Source organism: Nycticebus coucang, chromosome X (assembly GCF_027406575.1).
Source record: "Nycticebus coucang isolate mNycCou1 chromosome X, mNycCou1.pri, whole genome shotgun sequence".
NCBI classification, from domain to species: Eukaryota; Metazoa; Chordata; class Mammalia; order Primates; family Lorisidae; genus Nycticebus; species Nycticebus coucang.
Genome location: NC_069804.1, coordinates 94448684 through 94454823, shown reverse-complemented (window position 1 = coordinate 94454823; position 6140 = coordinate 94448684).

Sequence of the window (6140 nt, the reverse complement as noted above, 5' to 3'; positions counted from 1 at the left end):
TTGAAGTTTTATTTATTGTAACCTACACATTAGGTTACATTGCATACATTTGTTTAGTGAAGCCCATTTTATAATTGTGTCCTGCCTCCAGAGTTATGCCATGCACTCTAATATTGTCCCTATTATGTTGGAATACACCTATCTCCCACCGCCATACACTCTTTGCTCCTTCATTTCTTCACCTTCAACCATGGATTGATTTGATTTTTCCTCTTTTGTGGGCATAAGGATAATACTGACAGAACTCAAATTAGATCTCCCATATGACAACTCAATCCCATTACTAGGTATCTACACAGAAGAAAAACAATTTTATCATAAGAACATTTGCACTAGATTATTCATTGCAGTTCAATTTACAACTGTCAAAATGTGGAAACGACCTAAATTTCCACCTATTTTTCCATATAATTTCCACATATCCAGAAATGGAGCAAAAAGTTGTGGTATGTGTATACCATGAGTACTATCCAGCCATTAAAACAACAGAGACTTTTCTTTTTCTTTTTTATATTTTTATTAAATCATAGCTGTGTACATTAATGTGATCATGGGGCACCATACCCTGGTTTCATAGACCGTTTGACACATTTTCATCACACTGTTTAGCATAGACTTCCTGGCATTTTCTTAGTTACTGTGCTAAGACATTTACATTCCACATTTACTAAGTTTCACATATACCCTTGTAAGATGCACCACAGATGTAATCCCACCAATCTCCCTCCCTCTGTCCACCTTGTCCCTCCCTCCTCTCCATTTCCCCGTTCTCCCTATTAGGTTGCAACTGGGTTATACCTTTCATGTGAAAGCCATAAATTAGTTTCATAGTAGGGCTGAGTACATTGGATACTTTTTCTTCCATTCTTGAGATATTTTACTAAGAAGAATATGTTCCAGCTCCATCCACGTAAACATGAAAGAGGTAAAGTCTCCATCTTTAAGGCTGCATAATATTCCATGGTGTACATATACCACAATTTATTAATCCATTCAAAGATCGATGGGCACTTGGGCTTTTTCCATGACTTAGCAATTATGAATTGGGCTGCAAAAAACATTCTGGCACAAATATCTTTATTATAATGTGATTTTTGGTCTTCTGGGCATATGCCTAGTAGAGGAAATATAGGATTGAATGGCAGATCTATTTTTAGATCTCTAAGTGTTCTCCAAACATCTTTCCAAAAGGAATGTATTAATTTGCATTCCCACCAGCAGTGTAGAAGTGTTCCCTTTTCTCCACATCCATGCCAACATCTCTGGTCTTGGAATTTTGTGATATAGGCTAGTCTCGCTGGAGTTAGATGATAATTCAAAGTAGTTTCGATTTGCATTTCTCTGATGATTAAAGATGATGAGCATTTTTTTCATATGTCTGTAGGCCACGTGCCTTTCTTCTTCAGAGAAGTTTCTCTTCAAATCCCTTGCCCAGCCTGTGATGGGATCACTTGTTCTTTTCTTGCTTATATGTTAGAGTTCTCTATGGATTCTGGTTATTAAACCTTTGTCAGAGACATAACCTGCAAATATCTTCTACCATTCTGAGGGCTGTTTGCTTGCTTTACTTACTGTGTCCTTGGCTGTGCAGAAGCTTTTTAGTTTGATCAGGTCCCAGTAGTATATTTTTGAAGCTGCTTCAATTGCCCGGGAGGAGCTCTCATAAAATATTCACCCAGACCAATTTCTTCAAGGGTTTTCCCTGCACTCTCTTCTAGTATTTTTATAGTTTCCTGTCTTAAGATTAAATCTTTAATCCAGTGAGAGTCTATCTTAGTTAATGGTGAAAGGTGTGGGTCCAGTTTCAGTCTTCTACACGTTGCCAGCCAGTTCACCCAGCACCATTTGTTAAATAAGGAATCTTTTCCCCACTGAATGTTTTTAATTGGCTTGTCAAAGATTAAATAACGGTAAGTAGCTGGATTCATCTCTTGGTTCTCTTCTGTTCCAGACATCTACTTCTCTGTTTTTGTGCCAGTACAATGCTGTTTTGATCACTGTCGATTTGTAGTATAGTCTGCGGTCTAGTAGCGTGATTCCTCCTGCTTTGTTTTTATTTCTGAGTAATGTCTTTGCTATTCGAGGTTTTTTTGCTGATTCCATATAAAACAAAGTATTGTTATTTCAAGATCTTTAAAGTATGACAGTGGAACTTTAATAGGGATTGTGTTAAAATTATATATTGCTTTGGGTAGTATGCACATGTTAACAATTTTGTTTCTTCCCAGGCATGAGCATGGTATGTTTTTCCATTTGTTAACATTTTCAGCTATTTCTTTTCTTAGAGTTTCATAGTTCTCTTTATAGAGATCTTTCCTGTCCTTTGTTAGATAAACTCCCAAATATTTCATCTTCTTTGGAACTACTGTCAATGGGATGGAGTCCTTAACTCTTTTTTCAACTTGGCTATTATTGGTATATATAAAGGCTACTGGTTTATGAATGTTGATTTTGTAACCTGAGATGCTGCTGTATTCCTAGATAACTTCTAAGAGTTTTGTAGTAGAATCCCTGGTGTTTTCCATATATGCAATCATATCATCTGCGAAGAGCAAAAGTTTGATCTCTTCTGACCCTATATGGATACCCTTGATCACCCTTTCTTCCCTAATTGTGGTGGCTAAAACTTCCATTATAATGTTAAAGAGCAGTGGAGACAATGGGCAGCCTTGTCTGGTTCCTGATCTGAGTGGAAATGATTTCAATTTAACTCCATTCAATATGATATTGGCTTTGGGTTTAGTGTAGATGGACTCTAACAGTTTAAGAAATGTCTCTTCTATATCAATTTCCTTAAGTGTTCTGATCATGAAGGGATGCTGTATATTAACACAAGCTTTTTCTGCATCAATTGAGAGAATCACATGGTCTTTGTTTTTTAATTTGTTTATGTGCTGAATTATACTTATAGATTTACGGATATTGAATCAGCCTTGAGACCCTGGGATAAAACCGACTTGGTCATGATGTATAATTTGTTTGATGTGTTGCTGGATTCTGTTTGTTAGGATCTTGTTGAATATTTTTGCATCTATATTCATTAGTGATATTGGTCTATAATTTTCTTTTCTTGTTGGATCTTTTCCTGGTTTGGGGATCAGGGTGACGTTTGCTTCATAGAATATGTTGGGAAGTGTTCCTTCTTTTTCTACATTTTAGAACAGGGTGAGTAATATAGTTACTAATTTTTCTTTAAAGGTTTTTAGAATTCTGACGTGAAGCCATCTGGTCCTGGAGTTTTCTTTTTAGGGAAGTTTTGTATGGTTGATGCTATTTCAGAACTTGATATGGGCCTGTTCAACATTTCCACGTGATTCTGGCTAGGATTGGAAGGTGACATGCTTCCAAGTATTGGTCAATTTCCTTCAGATTTTCCTATTTCTGAGAATAAACTTTCTTGTAATATTCATTAAGTATGTTCTGAATTTCTGAGGAGTCTGTTGTTTCGTCTTTGTCATTTCTGATTGATGAGATTAGAGATTTTACTCTATTTCCTGATTAGGTTGGCCAAAGTTTGTCCATTTTATTGACCATTTAAAAAAAAAAACAATTTTCGATTTATTAATTTGTTGTATAATTCTTTTGTTTTCAACTTCATTTAACTCTGCTCCAAATTTGGTTATTTCTTTTCTTCTACTGGGTTGGGGTTGGAATGTTTTTTCTTTTCCAGTTGCTTGAGATGTGCCATTAAGTTGTTAACTTCATCTCTTTCTATTTTCTTGAGGAAGGCTTACAGTGCTATAAATTTCCCTCTTAGTACTCCCTTTGTAGTATCCCAGACGTCCTGATAATTGATGTCTTCATTGTCATTTTTTTCCAAAAATTTGACAATTTTCTTCTTAATCTCATCTCTGACCCAGCTATCATTCAGCATAAGGTTATTTAACTTCCATGTTTTTGTATGAGTATGGAGATTCCTGTTACCGAGCTCAAGTTTTATTCCATGGTGGTCCTAGAAGATGCAAGGAATAATTACTATTCCTTTAAATTTACTGAGGTTAGAGTTGTGACTTAAGATGTGATCGATTTTGGAGTATGTTCTGTGGGTTGATGACAAGTATGTGTATTCAGTTTTGTTGGGATGAAATGTTCTGTAGATGTCTGCTAAATCTAAATATTGGATGGTTAGGCTTAATTCTGGGTCATACTATAACTCTATGATTAATCATTTGAGGTACTTTAAATTTTCCAATGTGGCTCCATTTTATATCCCCATCAGCAATACACAAAAGTTCACATTCTTGCCAACATGAGCTGATGGGCACTTGCATTGATTCCACATCTTGGTAGTTATGAATTGAGTTGAAATAAACATTCTAGTGATAATATCCTTGTGGTAAAATGATTTTTATGTGCTTTGTAGATACATAATAATGGAATTGTGGAATCAAATGATGGAAGGTTGACTTTTAGTTCTTTGAGAATTATTCATACTTCTTTGCACAGAGGTTTCATTATTTTGCAATGCTACCAGCAGTGCAAAAGCATTCCCCCTCTTCACATATACACTGGGATCTTCAGATTAAGGTATTTGAGATGTGGTCTAAGTTTACTGGAGATAGATTATATCTCAGAGTGATTTTTATTTGCATTTATTTGATGATTAGGAATTATGAGCATATTTTCATGCATTTTTTGGCCATTAGTCTGAGTCTGTCATCTTCAGAGAAGGCTGTGATAAAGTCTTTTGCCAACTTACAAATGGGATTCTTTTCTTTTCTTTTTTTGCTGATTAATTTGAGTACTCTATAGATTCTAGTTATTAGCCCTTTGTCATATTTATAGCATGAAAGTATCTTCTTCTAGGGCGGCGCCTATGGCTCAGTCGGTAAGGTGCCAGCCCCATATACCGAGGGTGGCAGGTTCAAACCCAGCCCTGGCTGAACTGCAACCAAAAAATAGCTGGTCGTTGTGGCGGGCACCTGTAGTCCCAGCTACTCGGGAGGCTGAGGCAAGAGAATCACTTCAGCCCAGGAGTTGGAGGTTGCTGTGAGCTGTGTGATGCCATGGCACTCTACCGAGGGCCATAAAGTGAGACTCTGTCTCTACAAAAAAAAAAAAAAAAAGAAAAAGAAAGTATCTTCTGTTTGTGTGCTTTATTTTGTAGTAGTGTGATGATACAGAAGCATTATAGATTGATCATGTCCCATTTATTTATTTTTGGTATTACTGCAATTGTCAAGGGTGTCTTTTTCATAAAAACTTTTCTTAATAATATCAGTTACAACCTCAGAATAGGGAGAAGTGGGAAAGGGAGGGGAGGGAGAGGAGAGGGAAGTGGAGGAGGGAGATTAATGGGATTACATCTGCGGTGCATCTTACAAGGGTATATGTGAATCCTAGTAAATGTGGAATGTAAAGGTCTTAGCAAAATAACTAAGAAAATGCTATGAAAGCTATGTTAACTAGTGAGATGAAAATGTGTCAAACGATCTATGAACCAAGTGTATGGTGCCCCATGATCATACTAATGTACACAGCTATTATTTAATAAAAAAAAAAAAACCTTTTCTCAGGACAATTTTTTCAAGGATATTCTCCCCACTTTGTTTTAGAATTGTTATTGTTCCACATCTTAAATTTAAATATTTTATCCAGCAAGCATCAACTTTTGTCAGTGGTGAGATATGCAGGTCCAATTTCAGTCTTCTACATGTGGCTAACCAGTTTATGTGGCCAGGTTTCTCTCTAGGTTCTCTATTCCGTTACATAGATATATATCACTATTTTTTTTGCTAGTGCCATGCTGCTTTGATCACTATAGTCTTCTAGTATAATCAAAAATCTGATAATGTGATGACTCCAGATTTTTTTTCTTTATATCAAAAAACTGTATTGGCTATTTGAGTTTTTTCCTGGTTTCAGGTAAAAGGAAGTTATATTTTCTCAAGTGCTTCAAAGTATGATAATGATACTTTGATGGCGATGGCATTAATGTATATCACTGCATAATATGGAAATTTTGACAATGTTCTTTCTTCTCAGCCATAGGCATGTTACGCTCTTCTGTTTGTTAATGTCTTCTATTTATGTTTTCATATTTTCAAAAAAAAAATTTTATAGAGAGCCTTCACATCCTTTCCAAGATATATTCCAAGATGTTTTATTTTCATTGGACCTATGGTGATGGGTATTGTGTC